Raw genomic sequence first — 27,346 nt, forward strand, 5'->3', positions numbered from 1 at the left:
TAGAGGCTTATCTATTTTGTTTATTTTCTCGAAGAACCAGCTCTTGGTTTCACTGATTTTTTCTATTGTTTTATTCTTCTCAATTTTGTTTATTTCTTCTCTGATCTTTATTATGTCCCTCCTTCTGCTATCTTTAGGTCTCATTTGTTCTTATTTTTCCAATTTTGATAACTGTGATGTTAGACTATTTATTTGGGTTTGTTCTTCCATCTTTAAATATGCCTGGATTGCTATATACTTTCCTCTTATGACTGCTTTCACTGCGTCCCACAGAAGTTGGGGCTTTGTGTTGTTGTTGTCATTTATTTCCATATATTGCTGGATCTCCATTTTAATTTGGTCATTGATCCATTGACTATTTAGAAGCATGTTGTTAAGCCTCCATGTGTTTGTGAGCCTTTTTGCTTTCTTGGTACAATTTATTTCTAGTTTTATACCTTTGTGGTCTGAAAATTTGGTTGGTAGTATTACAATATTTTGGAATTTACCGAGGCTCTTTATGTGGCCTAGTATGTGGTCTATTCTGGAGAATGTTCCATGTACACTTGAGAAGAATGTGTATCCAGTTGCTTTTTGGTGTAGAGTTCTATATATGTCTATTAGGTCCATCTGTTCTAGTGTGTTGTTCAGTGCCTCTGTGTCCTTACTTATTTTCTGTCTGGTGGATCTGTCCTTTGGAGTGAATGGTGTGTAGAAGTCTCCTAAGATGAATGCATTGCAGTCTGTTTCCTCCTTCAGTTCTGTTAGTATTTGTTTCACATATGCTGGTACTCCTGTGTTGGGTGCATATATATTTATAATAGTTATATCCTCTTGTTGGACTGAGACCTTCATCATTATGTAATGTCCTTCTTTATCACTTGTTACTTTCTTTGTTTTGAAGTCTCTTTTGTCTGATACTAGTACTACAACTCCTGCTTTTTTGTCCGTATTGTTTGCATGAAATATCTTTTTCCATCCCTTGACTTTTAGTCTGTGCATGTTTTAGGATTTGAGGTGAGTCTCTTGTAAGCAGCATATAGATGGGTCTTGTTTTTTATCCATTCAGTGACTCTATGTCTTTTGATTGATGCATTCAGTCCATTTACATTTAGGGTGATTATCGATCGTATGTACTTATTGCCATTTCAGGCTTTAGATTCGTGGTTACCAAAGGTTCCAGGTTACTTTCCTTACTATCTAGGAGTCTAACTTAACTCACTTAGTATGCTGTTACAAACACAATCTAAAGGTTCTTTTCTCTTTCTCCTCCTTTTTCTTCCTCCTTCATTCTTTATATATTAGGTATCAAATTCTATACTTTTTGTCTATCCCTTGATTGACTTTGGGGATAATCAATTTAATTTTGCATTTGCCTCACAATCAGCTGCTCCACCCTCCCTACCTTGATTTTACTACCTCTGGTGACAGCTATCCAACCCTAGGAACACTTCCATCTATAGCAGTCCCTCCAAAATAGACTGCAGAGATGGTTTGTCGGGTGTAAACTCTCTCTGCTTTTGCGTATCTGGAAATTGTTTAATCCCTCCTTCAAATTTAAATGATAATCTGGCCAGATAAAGTATTCTTGGCTCCAGGCCCTTCTGCTTCATGGCATTAAATACATCATGCCATTCCCTTCTGGCCTGTAAGGTTTCTGCTGAGAAGTTGAATGTTAGCCTGATGGGCTTTCCTTTGTATGTGATCTTATTTCTGTCTTTGGCTGCCTTTAACAGTCTGTCCTTATCCTTGATCTTTCCCATTTTAATTACTATGTGTCTTGGTGTTGTCTTCCTTGGGTCTCTTGTGTAGGGGGATCTGTGGATCTCCATGGCCTGAGAGAGTATCTCCTTTTCCAGATTGGGGAAGTTTTCAACAACTACCTCCTCAAAGACACTTTCTTTCCCTTTTTTTCTCTCTTCTTCTTCTGGTATCCCTATAATGTGAATATTGTTCCGCTTGGATTGGTCACACAGTTCTCTCAATATTCTTTCATTTTTAGAGATCCTTTTTCTCTCTGTGCCTCAGCTTCTTTGTATTCCTCTTCTCTAGTTTCTATTTCATTTATTGTCTCCTCCACCATATCCAACCTGCTTTTAATACCCTCCATCGTGTTCTTAATGATTGGATCTCTGACCTGAATTCATTCCTGAGTTCTTGGATGTCTTTCCGTACCTCCATTAGGATGTTGATGATTTTTATTTTGAACTCCCTTTCAGGAAGAGTCACGAGGCCCATATCATTTAAATCTTTCTCGGGAGTTGTATTAACAATTTTACTCTGGACAAGGTTCCTTTGGTGTTTCTTGTTTATATGGCGCCCTCTAGTGTCTAGAACTCTATTCTGGAGCTGCTGAGCCCCTGAAGCAATGTCGGGGGTCACAGGGGAGTGGTACTGGGGGTAGGAAAGAGCTGTTCCCTGCCTCCTGGCTCCTGTGCCTGTCTCCACTGCCTGAGCCAGTGGGCCGGGCACACAGGTATAAGTTTTTGTCCCAGATCAGCCAGATATGGATCCCTGCTTTCCACAAGCAGCCACAATCTCAGTCTCCCCAGGAACTCTGCCTGTATTAACTTTCCAACCTGGTAGTCATGCGAGTCTCATGAAAGCACCATGAAATGTAGGTTTGTGCTCCCAGAGCAGATCTCCGGAGTTAGGTATTCAGCAGTCCCAAGCCTTCCACTCCGTCCCTGCTCCGTTTGTCTTCCTCCTGCTGGTGAGCTGGGGTGGGGGAGGGGGTTGGGTCCTGTGGAGCCACAGCTCTGGTATGATACCCGTTCACTGAGGCCTGCTCTTTTCTCCAGGTGTGTGTAGTCTTACGCCGTCCTCTTTCCTGTTGCTCTCTCAGGATTAGTTGCACCAATTAAATTTTCTAATTGTATCCAGTTTTAGGAGGAAGCCTCTGTCTCTCCTCTCATGCTGCCATCTTTAATCCTCTCGAAATTTGGTTTTCTTTTGCTGCAACTTATATTTCAAAGAAAGCTCTCCCTACCCCTGCAAAAAAAAGAACAGCTACTGTATAGCTTATCATTCCCTTCTGTGTATTTTAAACATTCCTGAAATAAGTCAAAATACATCATCACCTCAGAAAACTTTTTTATAGAATAGTACCTTTAGTTCCTGGCTCAAAGTCAAAGAACATGTCTTGTGTTCAAGAAACCCCACCAATCCTAATACATCTTCTGAAGTTCCCCTGTAATACTGTGGAATAATGACTCTTTCCTTTCTAGTTAAAGAGTCATATTTAGAATAATTGTTGAAAAGCATCTATGAATGATGATACCTCATTATAAAGGATTGTGGATATTTTTATCATTGCAATTAATATGGAAAGCAATGTGGATTGCTTTGATTAAAATCTAAAGTGTAAAGTTGTGAGGTTTCACAGTGACATGGTAAGGTTACTGATCAGTGAGATTATTATTTTTTAAAAGAATATTTCGTTCTCAATGGAAAATACTATTGTTACTAAAACCATGCTCCTTAAATGAAATTAAATTTATTTTTAAAATAGAATATAAGATTTTAAGACAAATATTATATAAGTACCTTTCTAATCTCACTTTTATGAAGTTAGCTGATGCAAGTGAAGATAATACACCTCAGAAAACACAAATATATTAAATCATTTTTTTAAGTGAAGAACAGAATATAAATTTGTGTTGTTTTCTTTTATGCACTATTTTTCCTGAAGGGTATAATGGGTCCTTGTAAAGAAAAGAGTTCTTTAAAGCACTGCTTTTCTGCATTAATTAATATTATCATAAAAACATATTTTTGTTCCCATTTATGAATTTATTATTTATCTTACTTGATCTGAAAACAGAACTATGAAGAAAGTACAGCAGATATAATTTGCAGAGAATTTACTTTATATATATATATATTTTATATATATATATATTTTTATATATATATATATAAATATATATATAAATATATATATTTTTATATATATATTTACTTTATATATATATATAAATATATATATATATATATTTCACACAGCTAGTTATACAGCTGAGCTAATATTGGAAGATTGGAATCTGGGTGCTCTGACTTCTAATCCTTGGGTTCTGTTACCATAACAGGCTAATATTCATAATCTGTGATTTCACAATATCTTCACAAGAACCCTGTAAAGTAAGTGTTGTTAGCCTCATTTTTCAGATGGCAAGATTGAAGCTAAAAAAGAGTAAATAGCTTTCCCTAAGGTCATGGAGCTGGGCAAGTGAACCCAACTTTGTCTGCATCTATGATAAATGGTGTTTCCATTATGCTGTTTAACCTTCCTCAATACGTTATGTGGACACACATTTCTAACTGTTTTTAGCAGCTTACTAAAACTACTATTGCACTAAGATTAAAGGACTAGGCATGTATGGAGGTGTTTATGCACTGCCTATATATACCACCCACCACCAAGTCAGCCATCTCTCTCTCCCTCATGTTTTTTTTTTTTTTAACCACTATACCGACTGGTAGCAAATGGAAATACCAGTGTGCTACTGTGGTGTCATTTTCTCCTTCTTAAATTCAAGGTGCTCACATTTTTATTCTGAATGAAACTCTCATTATTTTTCAAATCCTATGAAGTAAAAAGCCTAGGACAGTGTGCAAATTCACCCTTGGGAGTGATGACTTGAAAATGATGTGCAACTATTCTTCAAATAAAACAGGGAAGGTTAGGAATTATTTTCTGTAAGGATGATGCTGATTTTCATCTTTTAAAAAAATCTCGCCTGAGTAGAAGCTATATGCATTATTCACAAGCCAAAATACCTCTGTCATATATATGCATGACACGATTAAAAAAAATCTGAGAACTGATTTGGAAAATAATTATATATAGACTACATTTGTGATAAGTGACTATTTCATCCCCCGTTATTCAGTTCAAACTCAAAGACCGAAAGTTAGAGCACTCATAGTTCTCTTTTATGGGCCTATAGATCTCATTAGCATAGAGATTGAAATAATTATTTCCCTGTAAGATATAGAATCTAGTTCTTAGGAAGGAAATAGGAATGTTTCCTTTTCCATCTACTCTCCTTGTTCTATTAAGTAGTTAAATACCTCATTTCAGTTGCACTGGGATGGATAATCTAATTCTAATATCAATACATTGATTCTGACATTAAATTAGGAATAACATTTGTTAAGAGCTTTCAATAAAGGAATTTATCTGAAGGATTTTTAAGGCTTAAAGTTATGGATATAAAGGGAAATAACTAGGACATAACACAATTCAAAAATTCATTTTTATTTTAAATCATTATAGTTATCAAATATGGATATTTAACTGTTTGAATTGAAAATACTTATCTTTAACAATTAAGGACCTTTGGGTTTAAGAAAATGCAAAGTTCTAAAAAACAAAGGCTTATAAGCTCTCCTGATTATGGCATATAACTTTTCTCAAGTCTTTGTATTTTAAATTTATTTTCCTAACACATATATTTACTTTACTTAGCATGTAGAATTTTTGTCTATCATGTAATTCTTTGACTCGCTTGAGATTTATCATAGTTGTTTCTTCAGTCTGTGATCAAGTGTTCTTTACACATGTCTTTGATCCAGAGTGGGCATACTTAATTACTGTATGAGTATGGTATTCCCAAATCTGATCTGTTCTAAATCTTAATTCCACTTATCTTTGAACATAATATCATAAAAATGTGTCTACTCATAAAGGTTGGTATGATTGTTCTATTAGATAAGAAGAAAGATAGAAGAGAAAAGAAGAAAGGATGGAAGGAAAAAAAGGAAGGAGAGGGAGAGATTTATAGATGTTTTACTTCTTTCTAAAGGAAAGATGATTCAAGTCATTTTGTTAATGATGATTCATTTCTCCATCAGAAGAAGGGTATTTAGGATTTCATTTATTCTTATCAACCACAAATTAAGAGTGATTGCATTTGAGGGTGTCACAGCTTCAATATTTCATAGCCTTCCTTTGAAATTAAATTTTAAAATATAAAGTTATTAAATTCAACAGAAGTGAAATATCAACATTAATTTATCAACTTATACACTGGTAGTATGAAGTTTTATGAGTCCAGGTTTTAATTTTGGGGGCCTAGCTTTCTTCAAAATCAGAAGAATTTCAGATCTCCTTAAAATCTTTCCACACCTCCCAAATATTTAGGAAGGATTCTCAGATATTTTGTAGTTGGTAAATAAAGCAATATAGTCTAAGGCTGGCCTGGAATTCCTTCCAGATGCACTTACTTTCAAGGAATGTAAACAAGTTAATGGATTATCATTTAATACTTTATTACCTATTAAGAAAATCATTGTATCTCTATAATTTGTTAATATGAAAAATTCTGTACCATTGATGCTTTTTGTATAGTAACATTCATGTTACAGATTTTACATGTGCTATTATTTCACATGGTTAAAACTTAATTATACATAGGCTTGCATGTGCTTTTGCATGATAATTCATGCATATGCATTCCACAGTTACCTATTAACATAAATATCTAGTTTCTCCAGATGTAAGAGGGAAATTAATTCTAGAGTTTCAGAAGGAGTGGTATGGACTCTAGTTCCCTTTAACCCAATCAGGTATGTTTTCAAACAATGTAAAATAGTTCAGAGATGGGTCTCAAAACTGACATAAGTGTCTGTAGGCATCATTGAGAGATTGAAGGTTTAATCAGCCACTTCAGAGCCCAGTAACAACATGTGAAAAGCTGCAAAGCAGCTAATCATTTTCTCTGAAACAAACTCTAAGTCACTTGTGCCATGGAAATGGTCATTCTGTAATCAGGATTACCAGCCGTGCTGAGATGAAGCTCCTTCCAATAGATTCATGACCACAAGCACTGAATTTGGGTGGGTCTATTCATTTTCTACAAATTTCCAGAAACAGCAGCTTAAACAACTCAGATTTATTATTTTAGAATTCTGTAGGAAAAAACCTAACATGGGTCCGAAGTCAAGATGTCAGCCAGGCTGTGTACTCTTCTGAAGCCTCTAGCTGAGAACCTGCCTCTGAAGGCTGCCTGCTTTCTTAACTTGTGGTCCCTCTCTCTCCCCATGTTCAAAACCAGCAGTGGCAGGTTGAATCCTCACCACATCACATTATTCTGACCTCTTCTCTATCTTCCTCTTCCATGTTTTAGGACCTCTGATTATATTGGGCCCATCAGAACAATACAGGATCATTTTAAGGTCAGCTGATGAGTAGCCCTTAATTCCTTTTTTTTTTTTTCTTTTTATGTAACCTAACATGCTTGCAGGTTCCCAGGGTTAGGATGTAGGCATCTTTGGAGGCCATTATTCTACTTCCTTTATCAATAATCATCTGGCTTGTAGTATTAGATAGTTTTTAAACTTTTCAAACTGTGGCCTAAAACTAATTCGCTCACATATTTACTAAATTGTTTCCCTCTTATTTTAGTGGTATTTTTATCTAACATTGGCCACTGAATATTCACCATGACTAACACCATGTGCCCTCTCTGTAATTCTTCCTGCCTCCATACTGTGCCTGTCACTTCATGAGAAGTTTGTAAATTGAGGGTAACAGGCCTGCATTTATTTTTCTCATGTGAGTGAAAGCTCTGATCACAGTCATTATTCACTTTTCCATTTTTTTTACTTTTTAAATAATTATTTCTTACCCTTGGTTCTAGACCTCTAGACTGTTAGTACTTTGATAAGTGGACATCAGGAGAATAATCACATTGAAGAGCATCCATGATTACCAAAGGCCTTAACTAGTTAACGTACTAAGGGAAGTGATTTCTTTGCAATGTATCTGTAGGAAAAAGGTCCTTGATGTACAGTGACCAAAAAATGTCCTATCAACAAATAAACATTTGTTTTCTTAATAAAAATATTAGCAGACATTGTCTCTACCTTCAAAGATATGAATACATGTTCCTGGCTCTGATGTTCATTAAAAGTTTGTCTTAAAAAACAGATCCAAGTAGCTGTTTTCCAGAATGTCAAATCAACTGTTAGCACAATTAAATAATTAAACATTTTACTTCTCATAGAAGAAAAATAAGCAATTGATTTTTTTTTTGTATGTATATGTGGAGCAGATTCGTGAGAGAGGTAGGGGGCAGATGACGGAGGAGAGGAAGATAGGGAAGGAAAGATAGGGGAGGAGAGTACTTCGTTTCTCTTGTACTTAGACTTTCAGCTGCTCTGAGCAGTGAATAATTCACTAGGGACACAAATCTAGTCTCCATAGATCATGCTACCAGGCAAGGTCAAAAATGATACTGCAGTTTTATGAAGAAGATGTCTTACCTGTTATTAGAATAAATATCCTGAAAGGTTTAAGGAAGTTAGAAAAATGTGGGTGAGAAAGCACAATTTTATTATGATATTCAAAATATTTAATGAATACTTTGGCCAGAAATATAAAGGAAGTAACAAGAAGAAGAAGCTGAATATAAAAAAACGCGTTTTAGGAAACAGTAAGGGATAAGGCCAAGGATTCAATAGAAGGGACCAAAAACTATCTTAGAAGGATGAAGTTAGGAAAAAAATGTCATCCATAATGCAATTGGGGGAGCCTCATAATGCACAGCATGCACTTAACTAGAAAATCTAATAGCAACATCTGAGGTCACAGCACAGCCCAAGCTGGAAGGGTAGATGGCAAAGTCCACAAGGTTTCAAGTTTCTTCATAAGAAATGATGATTTAAACCCAAGACAGGTAAGTAGATGATAAACAGACAAATTGATGGTAGATTTTTGTAAGTGAAAAACTTACATAATGGTGCTGGTTAGTAAGTTGTTAGGACTAATTTGGCCAAGTTTATGGACTGTAATTCTTTCACTGATTGATATACTAAGATGTCCAAATCTTTGAAACTGGTGAATGCTTATGTTTATTCTGGAAACACTGGGTACAGTTTTCTTTTGTTCATTTTCTAAAATATTCGTAATTTTTTAGTATTTGTAATTGTTTTGACTTATAGGATGTTCTGGTTGTATCTTCAGTTATCATGATAATATTATTGGTTTCCCCTAATTACAACCTTACACTTGGATACAAAAAGCATAATGTATAAATATACTTCATAAACCAATAATTTTGCCATAAAGCCAATATCTGTTAACAAAGCCTTTAAAGATGACTGAATAAAACAAATATGTAAACATTGTCACTAATGATTAGGTTTAGATAACTTATTTTAATTTACTAGCTATTCAAAGTGTAAGTAAAAGTTATATACTAGGCTTCATTGTTATAATTTAGTTCCTTTTTGATACTAGTTCTTCAGCCTCTGGGCCTTTATCAAAAATGGGGAAAATAAATCAATGAAAAGGTACATATGTCCTTTTAACTCTTTTGCTAAGTGAGGTAGTATCTCAAAGGTGCAGTTCCCTTTAAGTGGGTATTTATTCCTGCTTCATATCTTGCACTGAGCTAAGTCTGAATTACAGCACTGACCTCTTTCTCTTGAATTCCTAGGACTCTTTATTTGTGTATTAGAACTAATCTGTTTCTTCTTTGATGTTTAATGTATGGATCTCATATTCAAGTACATTCTATAAGCTACTTGAAGACATGTTTTATGTCTACTTTGTTCTATATAATTTCTTATGGAAAACTTGAAGCATATAGCAGTAGTAAACAGTAAGCATGGAAAACTTCATGTAAACTAACAGTATTGTTGTTTTAAAGAATATCATCAGAAAGACCTGTTTTCCTTTCCAGATCACAAATTAATGAATATTTTAATAAAATATAATTTGATAGTTCTCCTTTATTCTTACAGAGGGTAATACAATGTAGACAATAACATCCTTATGACATACAGCAAGATAAAATGATTGTAGAATAAATGCTTCCCTCCTTTTGTTGTAACAAATAAAATTTTACTTGGGGAGATAACATTCCAAGTCTGGGATACATACACTCCTAGTGACGGTACTTCCAATCTGTCTTTTGAAATGAAGGGAAAGATACTACAAGGTTAATAGTCAAGAAGTGTTTTCAAGTTCTGACACAATTGTCCATATATGAACTAAAGTCTTATCAGTGGTGCTTCTTCACCATTTAAATTTAAACAATTGCTTACTGTTGAGAAAATGTGTTCTTTTATCATTTGACTAAATACTTAGCATTGTTCTAAAAATATGCAGATAATTTTAGTCTGAGAAATGAATATTAAACTTTGTTGTTTAGAAGAATCTACTATTCACATGCCATCGAATAAAAAATGAATACTGCATTTTGACCTGCTTAGTAAATCTGAAGCTGCTATTTTGGTGAATAACATATCTGAAATATTTAAACCATTTTTAGGCAGGACCTATATTTTTCAGTGTTATTTCAGATTTTATTTGAAGAATCTAATAATGGATGTGTTACCTCTCCCAGAACAAGAGTAAAATCTTTAAACCTTGACCTAAATTGGAATCTTGAGCCTGTAGGAAAGTTTAGTTGAAAAAAGCCAATAAAATAAAATGATTAATTGATAAAGATCATGCAGGAATATTACATACCTTTTTCTCTGAATAATAAAAGCTAAAATTGGGAGTCTCTGACAAACAAAAGCAAAACATGGTTCAGATACTGTAGAAGCCAGATGAAACCCTCCTGGGCCTTGCAGAAAGAAAGCTTTGCTTTAAAAACCAAGGGCAAAGAGATGAGCTAACATGGAAACCAAAAAGAATTATCTTCTGTAAATAGTGGCTCTTGTGATGAAACCTGAAAAGCTAAAATCAAGAATTCTTCTGAGGTCCAATTTTCTCATAGGATCATGGCTTAACATAATGCAAGTCCTGTGGGATAACATACCTATAACTACCAGAACTAATTAAAAATTGGATTCACCTGCAAAAAGTAGAGCTAAAGCTCCATTGTTCTATGTGCATTTACTTGTCTGTGTAGTTCTACATGATATAAAATTTAATTTCAAACTAAACATCTAAATAAAGGGTAGAAGAGGTGAAAATTTTAAGTGTTAGGAAGGAATATCTAATATATATATATATATACACACACACTATTATTATTAGTCATTTTAATAACCATTTAAGGTTATAAATGCTTCCAAAAAGCTATAATCTTAATTTGATAAATAAGGGCATGAAATTTTATATTGCCTCTTTATTTTTATAGCCCCTTATGGATAAATGACTAAGTTTCTCTTTTAAAAACTATTGTATTTATTTCCATGTCACTTTTGAATAGCAGCTATTTCTTTTCTAAGTCTCATATATAGGATTGTAGTAAAAAAAAGTTTCTATTTTACTGATGCCTGTTAATAGGAATTTTACTGATTCCTATCCTATTAGGTTTTCTGTAATTTTCAAGATCAATGCTAGAGTCAAAAGTGTTAATTAAGTGGGAAGAAAAAATATCACCTTGATTAAAATAGTGGCTAACACAAGACCTTTGTCTTTCTTATTCTAACAAGTTCAGGTATTCTAAACTGTCAAATGTAGGCAGTTTGGGGAACAAAGAGTGAGTTTTGATTTGGATTCCCAGGGGAAGAAAATTCTCCCCTTTTCATTTAAATATAAAATAGAACAAAGATGTCAGACATTTTGGTAACAGTTTCCAATCCAGAAGTTGTGATGATGGAGACAAGAAAATTTAACGTGGGATTTAATATTTCAAACAAATTTGAGATAAACCAGGATCATAGGAAACAGTGATTGAAATAAAGATCAATGATGAATTACCTAAGTATTGCTAGGAAATTACAGCTCATTATAAGAACGTCCTATATCATAGGCATCACTAATTTTGACTAATCTTAATTATAGAACTCCTCACTTAAAAATTGGTGTCATATCACCTCTGTACCATCTTCCATTCCTCCTTCATAGATCTGGCACCTTTCAAGCATGCTCACAGGAAAAGTAGCCACATATTCCAAGCTTTTCGTCAGAGGAAAATCAAAAGCATTAGTTTTTAGCACTTCTCTGGCAAACTCAGAATCGGCATTGACACCAAAGTCAAAACTAAAAGACGTCATTGCCTGCTTAGACAACCTCTGCATAACCAACACAACGTATATGTGGTGATGAATTGGGAAAAAATGGTCTAACAAGCTCTGCATGAAAAGATGGAAAGTAGTTACCAGGTAACTGAAGCCTAGATTTCCTATGGAATGTAACATGGTCCATGAGAGTAAACAATTAAGTAGGGATACACATTACAGAATTCTCTTATGATATTTTTATATTGTTGGTCAGAATAGTTCTCGCCTAATTTATTCATTTGTTAGCTCATACATACTATGGGATGCCAGGTCAGTGCCATTGTGCCTCACTCCATTTCCATACTGACAGTGGCACTCTCAGGCATTCCAAATGGGAGTTGATGTTTAAAATGAGAATATTAGTCACCTCATCCCTTTTTGTATTGATGGTAGTGACTGAATAGAGTATTTTCATTCCTATATATATAATGAGTGTTGCATGTATTTAATTATTAATTTTAAATAAAAATCCATGTTGATTTGAAACTGGGATTACTGCATTATGGTTTGCCACTATTGAGCATATCACAGTTCGTCATCACCTGTAGTCATTCCATGTGCTATTGCCAGTAGGTCGCCTCTAATCTCTCACCAACATAATTAGCACATGTGAGACTTTATACTTAAATTCTTATTTTATTGGGCACTGGGCATTTGATTTTTGCATGATATCACTGTCCTTGTTTTGCATCTTAATGGGTTCTGGACATCATAATATTCAGGCTTTTTGAATTTTATGTACAGTTAAATCACAGTACATGCTACATTTTCAGTCCATATCCTCATTTCTATCTATATATTTTTACAGAAGGAATTGTCATCTCCTCATTCTAGCCTAGAACTACTAGATATTTCCACCCCCTGCCCTATGTAAAGACCCTCCCAGCTAACTAGTTGACCTTATTGTGGCCAAAGAAATCATGGGCATTTCTACTTCTCTGTAAGTCATTACTCCTGCCTGGAATGATCTGTCTCTCTTTGTAAATCATTAAAGATACAGGCAATCACTCATCAGGTATGGAGCTTTCCTCTCTAACAGGATAGAATTACCTCAGTTCTCAAACACTTGTTTGGTTCTTGACAGACCTGCTTGGCAGAGTTAGTAGCTGTGAGCTCTGTGCATCTGGTTCTTGCTGGAATATTGGTAAGTTCCTTGAGAACCTCCCATTTGAAAGTTCACAAAAATACCACCTTGAGAGTTATTGCCCTCTCTTTTGAGTTGTTTCAACTTACGTTAGTCTTTATAAATGCTGTTAATAAATACTGTAAATCAGAACTAATACCATGTAGGTAATCAACTATTTTCTCTTATGCATAATATTTCAAAGCTCTTGTGTGGAATATTGTGTGTTTTAGTGTTTGTTAACTGCCAGGAGTGAATGTAGATGAAGTGAATCCACATGAAGTAAATGTAAATGAAGTGTTCTTTAGTGATATGTTTTATAGTAGAGGAAAGTTATCTGAGACTTAGTATTTTGAAGACAGAGTACTGCAACTATAGTAGTATTTTAATGTAACATTGTAACATTTTAAAGAGAAAGATCACTACTGAGGGATATCAATTGTGTGCAGATTCCTTTCTGTTTCCCAGGTATGTCATGTTTTATACCTCTTTGAGCATTTTCTGTTGTTGATTACTATTATGCAGTTCATCCCCTCTAGGGAATAGTTGGAAATGTGAGGAAAATATTTATGTTTGTTTTATTTTTAATCATCAACCTAATTGAGGGTAGTTTAGAACTTAAGTAGTTAGGGACAAGGGGTTCATAACAAGAAGAATTAGCCTACTCTGTATCCCAGTAATGGCTTATTGAGAATCTGATTCCTGGACCAGTCTTATACATCATCACTTCACTAATTTCTTCTTGAGTCTGAAGACAGGTGCAATTTTTATTGCTCAGTCTCCAAAAGAAACAATCCTGGGCTAAAAGACTTCCCATAAATGCCATAAAATTCTGAATAGCATTGATTACATTTTAATGTAGCAGACTGTTTATGTTTCTGTATTTCAGTAAGATCTATAAAAACAAGATTGTTTTACTCTTATATTCTAGTCTGTTAACATAGTGCCATTTCATATTTCCTAATAAAACATTGTACAAATGGAGTCTTACATATCTTTCTGAATTTAATTGTGAATAAGTATTTGTCAAAAGTACAAATGGATCAATCTGATTAGCTGAATGTGTCACTCAGTTACTGTGAATAAGAAAATGAGTCATTCATCTGTAAAAAAGAAAGAAATCCTGTCATTTGGGACAATTTGGATGGACCTAGAGGGTATTATGCTCAGTGAAATAAGCAGGTGGAGAAAGACAAATACCATATGATTTCCCTTATTTGTGGAATCTAAAAACAAACAAAACAAAATGAACAAATTATCAGTAGACTCAGACACTGAGAAGTGACTGGTGGTTACTATGAGGGATGAGCTGGGATGGGAAGATATGTGGGTGAGGGAGATGAAGGGGTATGAAAATTCTCGACCATAATGTAACTTGTTCATGGGGATGGTAGTACAGCATGGAGAACATAGCTAATGATTCTGTAACATCTTTCTATGTTGACAGATATTAACTGCACTATGGGGGGTGAGGATTTAATAATATAGGCAACTGTTGATCCACTGTCTCGTATAATTGAAACCAATATAAGATTGTAGATCAACTATACTCCAATAAAAAAATTGTTAAGAACGAGTCCACAAGAAAGCATATTTTATAGCAAAGATTGTGAAACTAATGCCATAATTTAGCTATACTAGATTGTCTTTAAAATAATCTTTTGTTACATTGCAATTAATAAAGCCCCGTATTATAGAAAACTATTATGAGCATTTTATATTGATATGGTTTTGATGTTTTAACATTATATTTTATATGGTATATTTGAGAACCCCCTCATAGAATTTTCATCTCCATATTTCTGGTAGTGCTTGATATTGTGTTTTGCATACAGAATGTGATTCAAAAACTGCTTGCTTGCTAAATTTAATTTAAATTAAATGCTCAGAAACTCAATTTTATAGACACCATGCATGAAAGAACTTTAGATCTGTCAACATAGGAAGGTCAATATAAATCCTGACTTTAGTTTGACTTTAGTCTTTGTCAAGTACCAACAGAAGATGGGAATGAAGTTTCCACTTGAGGAATTGTACTCATTTTATCAAAGCTTTTCATAAGATATCATAGCCATAATCCTCTTTTAATCATCTATATTGCAAGTGAAAATGTAGTAAGCATACAATTACTGTATGTTTGTTGTAGTTCTTTCACTCTTTTCTTCTAACTGAAAAGTCAGTTGCTTCATTCATAATTACAAACAATTCTGAATACAGATATGAACAGAACTGAATGCTTAAAGGGAATTTTAGAAACTAATCTGTCTCTACATACCTAACTATGAGGACTCTTGAATCATTAAAATCATAAAAACAAAAAAAAGTCTCATTTATTCAAACTAAATATCACTATATTTCATCCAGAGAATTATCTTTTTATGAATAATAACATTGTTTTCAAAGTATCTCTTTAAAAAGACATGGTTTTACTGGCTTTGAGAGTGAACATACTAAGTCCACTAAACTAAGAATTCCTTGAGGTCAGGCAGCCTTTATTATTTTTTGAATCTTAATGCCTAGTTCAATACTAGAATCAGAATTAATAAATTCTGATTCTAGAATTACTACTAAAATATACTTATGGTGTATATTATGGCCTTGCATTTAACACATTTTCTATCCCCTGGGATCTTTTGGAAATAGGGTAACATTTTTGATATGTAGAAAATATAGAAAAGTATTTTTAAGATGTGTTCTGGGGAGCATTAAACCAGCAAGATACTTACATTAAAAATAGTCTAAGGTCTTACATGGAGAAGTGTATAACCCACGTTACTTAATTTTTTTATACATCCCAATTTTTTTTTATCCATTTTGTGTATAGTACACAGTCTTTGGAAAAGTCTGTGCACTACTATGATAAAGTGTCAGGTGGTGTATCTTCAAAGGAGGCCCTGGAGTAGAAGAGATGTGGGCGAAGGAGCTGGAAGGAGAGCTAAGCGGGCACAAGTGTAAGGCTTGTTAGCAGTTTGGCCTAAGCATGAATTTATCTAGGAATTTGAAATTTAAATGAAACATTTGAAAGTCCTCCCCTAATTCTAAAATCATATATTTATTCTCTGTAATACATACAGTTTTAAGTATTATCGCTCATAATCACTGCACCTACATGTTCATGTATCTGAGTAGCTTACCTAATTATCTTGAGGATATCCTTTGGTTGCTTGTATCTTATGTGATTATAAAGCAGTTTTAAAACTTCATTGAGATATAATTGCTGTACAAAAAGCCTGCTCATATTTATTGTGTACAATTTGCTGAATTTGGATGTATGTACACACCCATAAAACCATTACCACAATCAGGGTAATGTACAGCCATCATCTCCGAGAGTCTTTTTCTTTTGCCTCTTTATCTTCTTTTATGGTCAAAACACTTTTAATTAGTACTTTAAAAAACTTAATACTTCCTATAAAGTGGCAAAAGACATTATTCTCCATATTTCTCATATGCAGAAACTAACCTTTTTTGGGTCTGTGCTCACCTTTACAGTGTGAATGGGGTGGGGGAAATTAAAATGAGAAACGTTTGATTTGCGATCTCTTGTTATTTGAGAGCTGTGAAACCTGGGGTAAGTCAATGCATTTCTATATAAATACAAGAAATAATATGTGTATTTCTCGGGTTTTAAAAGAGATTATAGTGCCCCTGCAAAAGAGTTTCTGATTCAGTGGGCTCAGGGGGGAGGTCCAAGAATTTGGAATTCTGACAAATTGCCAGATGACTCTGATAGTGCCAGTCTGGGAACCACATTTTGAGAACCATTGATCTATAGTTTTCTCTCTGAGTCAACCTATACTGACTTCTTTGAGTTTAATTTCCCATCCTTTCAATCCGTACCTTATCTATTGTTGGCCTGTCTTTAAAGATTATCCACCCCCCATTATTTTCACAGTTACTGTTTTATACCACATTATCATAAAACATAAAAGTGTTAAAACCATGGTGCAGTAAAAGGATACTCATAAAGAAATCATCCTTTCCTTCCCCTCCCCACTTCCTGCCCAGATAATTGAATTACTAGCCTCTCTCTGTTGACACACACCCAAATGTAGATGCATCCCAACTTTTAGATACATGCCATTTGTCAGGGCCTGTCTACTTTCAAAAGGTGAAAATATAATTGGAGATCAAGACCCATTATTTTAATTTGGCATGATGAGAAATAATAGGCTACTTCTAGTGAGTCAGTTGGATGGATTGTACAGTAGGGATAGTGTGAAGCAGGATGGGATGGTTATGGAAGGGAATGAGGGAAAATGGAATTGGTCTAGTCAGCAACTGTAGCTTAAAGTTGTACTTCTGGCATACTTTGAAGATAAGATCCCTGCATTATGTCAAAATTTTTAAAAAGGTACTCACAGAAACTAAAGAGATTTGTAAAGATCATTAAATATAACATTAATCATGAATCTAAACTTCAGAGGTGAATCTAAATAGAAATTTTATAATTTAGAAAGAATACTTTTAGCCAGAAGTTAGTCACAACACCAATAATGAACTAACATAAGCATATCAGTAGTTGCCTTCTTTCTTACAAATTCAAAAAAGGTGCATTTCTATTTGGCTGTCAAAAAGGAACACATAACACAAAAAGATGGTGTAATTATCAGTTAATTTAAAGTAACTAAAGTGTATTAGCCCTAGTCAAGTGAACGGTTTTATTTTTGTTGTTGTCTTTGGTAATCACACATGTATGAGTCATTAAAAAGCCAGTCTGGTTGGTTCAATGCATGCTGCTTTATCGTGTTTTCTCTTTGCCAGCATGAACATTTACCCGTAAATGGTTCACATCTGTTCTTTGTAATTTAGTGATTATGTGAAGACCTTTGTGTCCTCCTTGTTTATTTTAAAAAGACAATGGGAAGCTTCATTTGCATAAAATTTAAGGAAAAGTCTTGATTTCTGAGGTTCTTTGGTTCTTTGCTAACATTCCGTACCAGTGGGTACCAAATCTTTACAGAATGCTAAACATTTACAGTCTGTTTAAATTATTTTCTATGCTCATACCTATTTTGCTAATATATTTTGGTGGATGGTCCCTGATATTTTTCAAGCTGTTCCCAGTACTTGACCACGTGCTTCCTATCCAGATATAAACTTGGTTCACTGGGATAACCATATGCCCCCATTCTAGGACAGTTCCTATTTGTATCTGCTGTCCTGATGTAATTATTGATATCCCTTCTTTTCCTCTCAAAATTATACACAATAGGATGAGTAACTATACGGTTGCCCTAGAAATGAGGCATTGCTGTGGAATAAATAAAATATGAAGTTAGATAATATATCATACTGCTGTGAAAGAAGTCCTAGGAAAGTGGGTGCTAACTTGTAAATTTGTAGAACTCAAAAGGTTTCTGAAGTAATTGGTACTTTAAAAAATGTAAGTTATAGCTTTTTCTGGTGTATTTTAGATTATATTTCTATGTTTATGTATAGTCTGGTCATTTAAGATTATTTGGTATAGTGCAAAGTGGAATACTAATCTGTTCCATTGTCACTCTTAGAGAAATGCTCTTATCACCAGCATCATCAAGTGTACTTTTTTCCTTTTGTTAATATCACCTAGTCTTGCCTACTGTAGGTATTCAATATATACTTTATTGATTTCCATCTGTTACTTGGCTCCAACATACAGAGACCCATGACATCTTTTAATTTTATTTGAATCACTTAGTTCAGAAAGCCAGGTGCTTGATAGAGGTGAAACTACCCTTACAAGTGAGTTGAGAACTATTTACCTAGCATTATGAACAATTTCCTGTGTTAGTTAAAATTCTGGATTTCCTACCAAGGAGTATTCCAAGCAGTGAGAAGTCTCTGTGGCAATAACCTGTACTTGTTTTAGTTGATAACGTTGCATCAATAATTCTTATTTAACAATGTTGCGGATACAAAAAGTTCTGGTGCTGTGAGGTCTATAAATAGAAAACACCGAGAATGAGAAAAATAATTGACCTTCTGACCACAGGCATCTTTCTAATCTTCCTGTTGTGTTTCTTTCTTCTCAAAATGAGATTAGGACCTATCCAATCTGGATCATAAGTAATAAATAGTAGTTTTGTGAACTACCAAGGATAAAACATCTGTCTGCTTTTTCAGTGATATCAAGACATATTCCCCTTAAGCAACCTGTAGTTGCTTATATATAAATAATATATTTGTATGGTTTCAGTAAAGCATTCATTGAGAATTATAGCCAATTCAAATGTGAAGTAGTGACATTTTCTTGAGATTTCTTCGTAACAATGGTAAGGGCACATTATACTTTCTTACAGGGCTCTCAGCCAATACTCATTAAGTCTTACTGTGTAGACTGTAGCATTATTCTTAGAACTACCAAGATTATAGGTATTATTACCTGTCTATTCTGCAAATTATAAAGAATAGAAAGTAGCTTTTATAATTCGTACTGTATAACTGTAGCAGGCATAGACATTTCTGAGTGATTCTAAAAGATACATCTTCTACAGACAGAGCAATCAGTACTAAATATAGACATATTTTAAGATCACCCGGAGTATCAGAGACTTTTAGGCTCCTAGATTGACTTGTGATTTCTAAGGAAATCTACTGCAGAACTTCTTAAATGTGATTATTTTCAATTTGCAAAAATATTTAGCTGAGAGGATGTGTGTGTTTGTGACATGTGTGTGCACACACATACATATATTACAATACCATGAAAATTATTATTTTTTTAAACTTAACATAAAATGATTTGATTTGAACCTCTAAAATGTATTCCTTGTCATTGTTGATTTTATAAAGCTACCAATAAAAATGATGTGTGTTCACTGAAAGAGTGACAGAAGAAATGTTTTGTATTCTTATTTATTCCTTCGTGATATGATTTTTAAGGTATTTTGCACCATATCAAATAACCACTATTATCTGTAATATCACTTATAACTAACATACACAGAAAGCAATCAAAGACATTAGATTTAATCTTTATCTGTGAAGTGAAAAATGTATGTATAACAGGATGGCAAAGATTTTTCAATTTGAATTACTCTTTAGGAAACCCTGTATTGGGAAGAAATGTGTAATAGTGGAAACTATTAAATTTTTTTTAAAAGGTAACAATATTAAAGTTCTAAATGAGAAAACATGAAAGGGAAGGAAGAAAGGAAGGAAAGAGATTAGAAACCCTCAATGACCTGCAACAGAGTGGATCAGACAGCATCCCCTCACCAAGTCCTCCTACTGTAAGACAAAATGAAATTAAGAGACAAATTGAAATGTGGAAAGTGAACAGTAAGCACCCACCTTTAACATCATTATTAAATTTTTTTAAAGTCAAACAAAACCTGCACAGGTACACACCAAAAACAACAATAGAAAAAAGTTGTTGAGAAGATGAACATACTTTGGAATTTTTTGTAAGTGCTAAATTCTGTATTTAGCTCTCTGCTATGCAAAGCTCAACTAATTGAATAGATGCCAGAAGCTAGAAGAGTGGAGTTGGTGCCTGAGCTTCATATATAAAAAGATTGCAATATAGATCGTATAAAAGTAATGGTATTATTAGGGATCATTTTGTCAGAATATAACAAATAAAAATACTGAATTAGTGCCCATATGGCATGAAAAAGGATTTATTGGCTTCTGTTTTGAAATATTTCTTTCAGCCTATTATAATTAGCTTACAAGAATGTTACAATTTATCCAAGCTTGCTAAGAAAAATCTCTTAAGTGTGCTGTGAGATCTAATGATTGAGCATGCGTCATGATTTATCTCATAGTAATATCTAGAGAGGAAAACAAAAGCACTTCATTATACGGATACATAGGAAAGAATTGTTTCATTAAAATTTTGCTATTGTTGTAGAACTTTTGTCTATAATCTTTCTAATTATCCTACAAATATAAAAGTAAGTCAGTAGTATTAGATTTACATATGTTCATTTTATGGTTTCATTATCAAAACTGTCTCTCTATTATATTTTTTAAAGTACCAAATGAAACCAAAAAACACAATCCAAAAAATATTTCCAGTGAATATGGAAAAAGCATAGTCTACCCTACTTCTGTCACTGATTTCAGCTAAAATTCTTGGACAAAATGCATGGACTACCCATTTGAGTACTGTGAAAAGTAAACGGTATTAGGTAGATAAGGTAAGAAACCAGTGCTCAAAGTACAAATGATCTAATAGTGAGTTTCTTGGTATTTTTCCCCTGTATTTTCTGGCCTGACTGAACGACAGCATGAGTCCAAGAACTGTGCTGTAGGCACAAACATGAAGAGCTACAGGAGTGAGAATGGAGCCCACTTTCATCAGTTTGCAGTCAAGCAAGCTGTCAACCAAGGCTACAGTCATTTGAAGGCTTGACTGGGGGTAAAAGATCTACATCCATGCTCACACATGAAAGCAGTTTTCAGGAATCTTCAGGTCCTCACTACATGGCCTCTCCATAGAGCTGCTCATGACATGCAGTGTATTCCTCCAGCGTGAATGATCCAGAGAGTGCCCACCATAGAAACCAATCATATTATATCTTCATTTTAAGAATAAAATAACATTGCATCTCTTACAATCTGTTGGTCAAACAGATTGCTCCTAGTACAGTACAGGAAGGGATTAAACAATAGGTTGAATACCAAGAGCAGGGTACATGGTGGGCAATCCTGTGGCCCAGCTAGCACAACCTACAAAGAATTACAGAACTCTGATATACTCACGAGCAAAAAGATAATCAACTAATGTCAAACCTGAGAAGAGCTATGGGCTAAAATCGTTGGACTATCACTTTAAAACAGTTATAATTATGCTCCAAGAAGAAATGACAAAAGCTTTGAAACAAATAGAAAGATAGAAAGGCTCAACAGATAGAATAATTTTTTTTAATATATGAAAAATATAGAACTGAAAAAGAAGATTTACAAAATAAAAAATTCATGGGAAGGAATCAGTAGAGTAGAGATAAAGAAAAGAAAGAGTAAACCTGAAAATAAATCAATATAAATATTTCGATCTGTAGATCTAGTGGAAGTGGATGTATTTAAAGACAAATTAACAGCTTCAGGAATCTTTGAGAACAGAATCAAAAGTTCTAATACTTATACCATAGAAATCTTGAAAAGGAGAATGACCATGGGTCAGACCATAAATAAATAAACAAACAAACAAAGCTGAGGCTGAAAACTTTATAAATTAAGATATAAATTTACATTCCAAGTTCTCAGTGAAACTCAAGAAAATTTCAAAGAAACCCAAGTCCACTGCATCAGAATAAAGCTGCTGAAAGCCAAACATATGGGAAGAAAAATTTTGAAGTATTCAAAAGAAATGTCATATTAGATATGGGAGAAAAATGATTCAAGTGACTTCAAATTTCTCATTAGAAATCAGAGAACCTAGAAGACATTTTTTCAGGTGCTGATAGAAAAGAATTCTATGTCCAATGAAAATATCCTTCTGAAATGAAAGAGAAAAACATCTTCAGATGAAAACTTAAAGAATTTGTCAGCAGAACTGTTATAATAAATATTAAGACATTCCTCATACAGAAAATGACAACCACAGATAAACAGGGGCCTTCAGAAATGAAGAAAGAGCAATGTAAATTGCAAATTTTTCAGTAAATGTGATTAACGATTTCTCCTCCCAAGTTGAGAAAACTGCATAGACCTAAATGTATACACACACACGGGGCATGAAACATTGGTGAATTCTGAATAAGGTTGATGGAATTGTACCTTGTCAATTTGCTGGTTCTTGTGTTGTACTATATTTATATAAGATATCACCATTGGGGGAAACCTGGAGGAAATACATTTGAATCAGCTCAAGAACCACTTTCTCTGTTCAAGTTTGCCTAAATCATGCACAGAGGAGACCAAATTAATTCTCCCTAAAAGCTGGCACAATTTTCCACAGTATTAATGAATATACTGTATTGTTTATAAATCTATCTCTCTCCTGAAGTGTGAGCTTATCAAGCAAACATACAGTGTCCTACACATTTCTGTATTCCCAGAAGCTAGCATTGTGTCTGGCATATTGTAGGGACTTGATGAATATATCTTCAGTGAATAAATATAGGGAAAAAATGATACTCCACTAAATATAAAAATGGACTCTGAGGAATTTCTTAAGCTTACAGAGATTCAGATTTAATGAAACAAATTATTTTAAAGAGAAATGCTAAATTTTGTCAATTAGAATCTTAGGCAATATAGTTACTTATGTTGAGTCTGTTTCTCTGCATTAGAAGGAATTGTGTCCAATGGGAAATGGTCAATAGTATATCTTAAATAGCCTCATCCAACATGACAATCTAAGTTCTATTAAGGTATGCAAAGGGAATCAGGCATATGGCTATTGCTGTACTGCTGTTCATATATATTCCCACCATAATTTTTCCTTCAAGAGAGATTTACTTCCAGAGTCAATTAGAAGTCCATAGTGAACATAATATATGAATTATGAAGATCACACCCATTCAAAAATGAATTGTATTGCTTGGTCTTGGGTATTCATTTTAAGAATAAAAATTATGTATTCAGTAGAACACTGTACATTTTTGGTAAAATATCACTTCCTCCTACTACCATTGACCCATTACTATGGCTTGATAATTAAAAGAAAAAATTAATCTCCTTCACATTCGGTAGTTCAGATAATGTTATATTGATGAGGTGTGCATGCTTCTTATATTCTTTTATCTTTTATATTATTTCATTTTCAGAGATATTGTGCATGTATTGAAACTATTGTCTGTGGTAGGTAACCATCAAATATCCCTTTATCTTAGGTTATTTTGAAACTTTTAAAATCAAATCATAGCACAGTAAACAATGTAAGATTGTATGTAATGAAAAATAGTGTTAGAAAAGGCTTATCAAATTCCTGAACTTCCTACTTAGAATATCAGTGTTCTAGATTACAAATTTATATGAAACTACAGAGCAGAATCATGGCTAACTGATAATCTTTTTCATAATGTTTGACTATACTTCTAGTTTAATTTAAAAAACACAATTAGTGAAGTTCCACTCCAGGGAAATTTTGTTAAATAAACAACCATATCCAACAGGAGATAAAAGAAAGAGTACATTACTAAGAGGACCTTTAAGCCATATCTAGTCTCTATAAATACAGTAATATTTATATTACCAAGGGTAACTACTGTTCTGACTTCTGCTACCCTAATATAAATGTCAGATTTGAATCATACAACTGTTCTATTTTGTGAATGGGTTATTTCGGTCAACATAATTTTGGAACTCGTTCATGTTTGTGGTTATAATTGAAGTTTATTCATTTTTTCTTCTACTTGTTTGAGATAGAATTGACATATAGAACTGCACATGTTTAAGGTGTGCAGCACAATGATTTGACTTATATCCATTGTGAAAGGAGCTCAGTTTTAATCCTTATCAATTATTCCTGCCTTGTGGTACCTGCAGATTCTTTTTTTATACTGAAGTATAATTGATATACAGTATTGTATTGGTTTCAAGAATACAAAATAGTGATTTGACAGTTATATGCATAATTAAATTTTTACCCCAACTAGTGTAGTTACTCTAAAATTAGAAATATATTACAGTATTATTAACTGTATTCTTTATGCTGTACTTTCATTCCCATGACTATTTATATTATAATTGATGTTTTGTGCTTCTGTATCCCCTTCAACTATTTCAATCCCCACTACCCATATTCCTCTCTCATAGTAACCACCATCTCTTCTCAGTGTCTGTGAGTCTATTGCTGTATTGCTCATTTGTTTTGTTTTTCTAGATTCCATATATAAATGAAATCATACGTTATTTGTCTTTCTCTGCTTAGCTTATTTCATTTAGCATAATACCCTCTAGGTCCATCCATGTTGTCTCAAATGGCACGATTACTTTCATTTTCATGGCTAAATAATATTCCATTGTATATATGTACCACTTCTTTATCCATTCATTTATTGATGGACACTTTAGTTGCTTTCATTTCTTGGGTATAGTAAATAATTGCTTCCATTTCTTGGGTATAGTAAATAATTCAGCAATAAATGTAAGATTGCATGTGTCTTTTTGAATCAGTGATTTTCTTTTCTTCTGGTCAATTCCCAGAAGTGGAACTGCTGGGTTGCATGGTATTTATATTAATTTTTTGAGGACCCTCCTATAACTCTGGGGTAAAAATATATTCCCAGTCCATGGAAAAATACCTTTGAAACTGAAATCAAACAAAGGGAGAAATAAAATGGGAGAAACCTATTTATTGCCTACAAGTGGTCATCCACTTCTGCTTGCTCATGTGTCTCATGACCCAGCCACAAAAAGGGGCCCCACCCAACCTCTCCAGTCTATACATGCCCTCTCTCCCCCTTGTAATTACTTATTGATATGGAGATGGACTACTTCTCTCCTCACCTTGGAAACAACTATTGATATGGAGATGCACTAAAGCCAGGTCAGAGATTCTGGAAATATTGCAATTTTTCCCATAACACACCCCTCCAGAAATCTCACCTCACAATCTGTTCAATGGTCCCTGTGTGAGAAAACTGGAACATTGTAACCAGAATAATAACATAGAGTACCAAAACAAGAAAATTACAGTAATCCTCAACCTGGAGGATTCAGCTACATTCAAAGTCCTATGCCAATTAAGTCCATAGCTCACCCATTGCACAAATGGTCAGTAGCTGAACAGGTAGGGAGTTCAGAGCAATCATCATATGGCAGCTACAGCCATATGGGTGGGTCCTTGCCACAGGGGCTGTAGAAAAAAATAACCTTAAGGATGATAAGATACATGTTTTAATGATACCAGCATAGGCAAATCTTGCCCATGAAGTAGGATGCATGGAAGAGAGTGGTCCTAGGGTAGAACAGTGACAGAAATGGGACCTTGTCCTGGTCTGGTCTAGTATATCAGACTTTCACCATCCTCTCTGTGAGAGTTACAGATGGGTCAATATATAGGGCTATGGGAGGTACATGCACTGGCCAAAGAGATAAAACAAAACTTCCCCATATGATGCTCTTACCTCTCATACATTTTGGATACATTACTGTGATCTTTGGGGGCCACTCTGATGTTACCCCAGGAATACATGTGAGGCCAGCTTCCAGTCCTTTTCCCCAAGGTGCTAGAAGGGCCAGCCATCACTGGTCTATGTGTCAAAATATGCAGGGCTGCATCCACTCTACAGTCTCCAGGGTTTAACACAGTTGGGGCTGGCATCAGGATTTTGCTCTGCTGGCCATATCCTGGCTCCAATACCCCTCCTTTGGTTTGCACATACAGTTATAGAGAGGCAGCAGTGTATGTTAGCATGTCCAGAGGGCTTGAGGCTCCTTTTCAGGGATTTTCATTCAAATGCTGTAACACTGTCCATAAGTGAACTAACCAGCCCCATAGACTACTGGTGTCTAACTTCAGGAAAGATTTCAACATACCATTGTACCTTTCTATTATGTCTTCCCTGGTAGACTTATATGGCATACGAAACTCCCACTTTATTAATAATTGCTGCACCCATTCTTGTAATGCATATCCAGTAAAATGGGTGCCTTGATCACTTTCAGTCACCTGCGGCCAGTGGTAGGCTGCAAAGAGATGCTCTAGGCCTCTTTTGTGGATCTGCATGACATGCAGGAAAAACAACCAACAGTAGCTGTGTCCACACAAGTCATGGCATATTGATACCTTTCTGATAGGAGCACAGGCCCAGTATAGTCTATATGCCCCTGGCAAGGGGTATCAGTCCCATTACTATTGTCCCATGTTGCTGCTGAATGTGGTGTAAGTACCTTTTAGAGCACATAAGTCACTCCTTCCGGGCTCTGCTGACTTCTTCAAAGGTCAACAGCAAGCCCCACCGATGAGCTACGGTCCACATTGTCTTTTGCCCCACGTGCAATAAACGCTGGTGTAGCCATTGGTCCACATCAGAGACAGGATTTCCTTCTAGCCAGTGTACCTGAGCCAATGTGTCTGCTTCATTATTCTCTGGGGATGCCAAAGACAAATGGCCAGTCACATGATATATGGTAACTGTCTTAGTCTGACCAGGGACCCATAGGTCTTGCCACAACTCTTGTTCCCAAAGGGGCCAGTGACCAACCATCCAGTTGGCATGGTACCATGTCAATAGTCACAGGGTCAAGCCCTCATAGACAGCCCAACTGTCAATGAAGACAACTTTAGGGGAGGGCTCCTGGGTGATCATGAGCATACTGCCCACAGCTCAGCCTGTTCTTCTCCTCTCTGTCTTCCATCCATTTTGTCTCAGTCTTAGGATGGAAAGCCACAGTCCT

At 34.6% G+C, this 27,346-nt stretch overlaps 1 protein-coding gene across 2 annotated transcripts in view; it reads left to right on the forward strand.

The window, feature by feature from the left end:
- The window catches only part of PCDH15 (protocadherin related 15), a 1,663,341-nt gene that overhangs the window by 220,437 nt on the left and 1,415,558 nt on the right, over positions 1-27,346 (forward strand). The window lies entirely within an intron of this gene.

The sequence above is a fragment of the Manis javanica genome, chromosome 7 (assembly GCF_040802235.1).
Source record: "Manis javanica isolate MJ-LG chromosome 7, MJ_LKY, whole genome shotgun sequence".
NCBI classification, from domain to species: domain Eukaryota; kingdom Metazoa; phylum Chordata; class Mammalia; order Pholidota; family Manidae; genus Manis; species Manis javanica.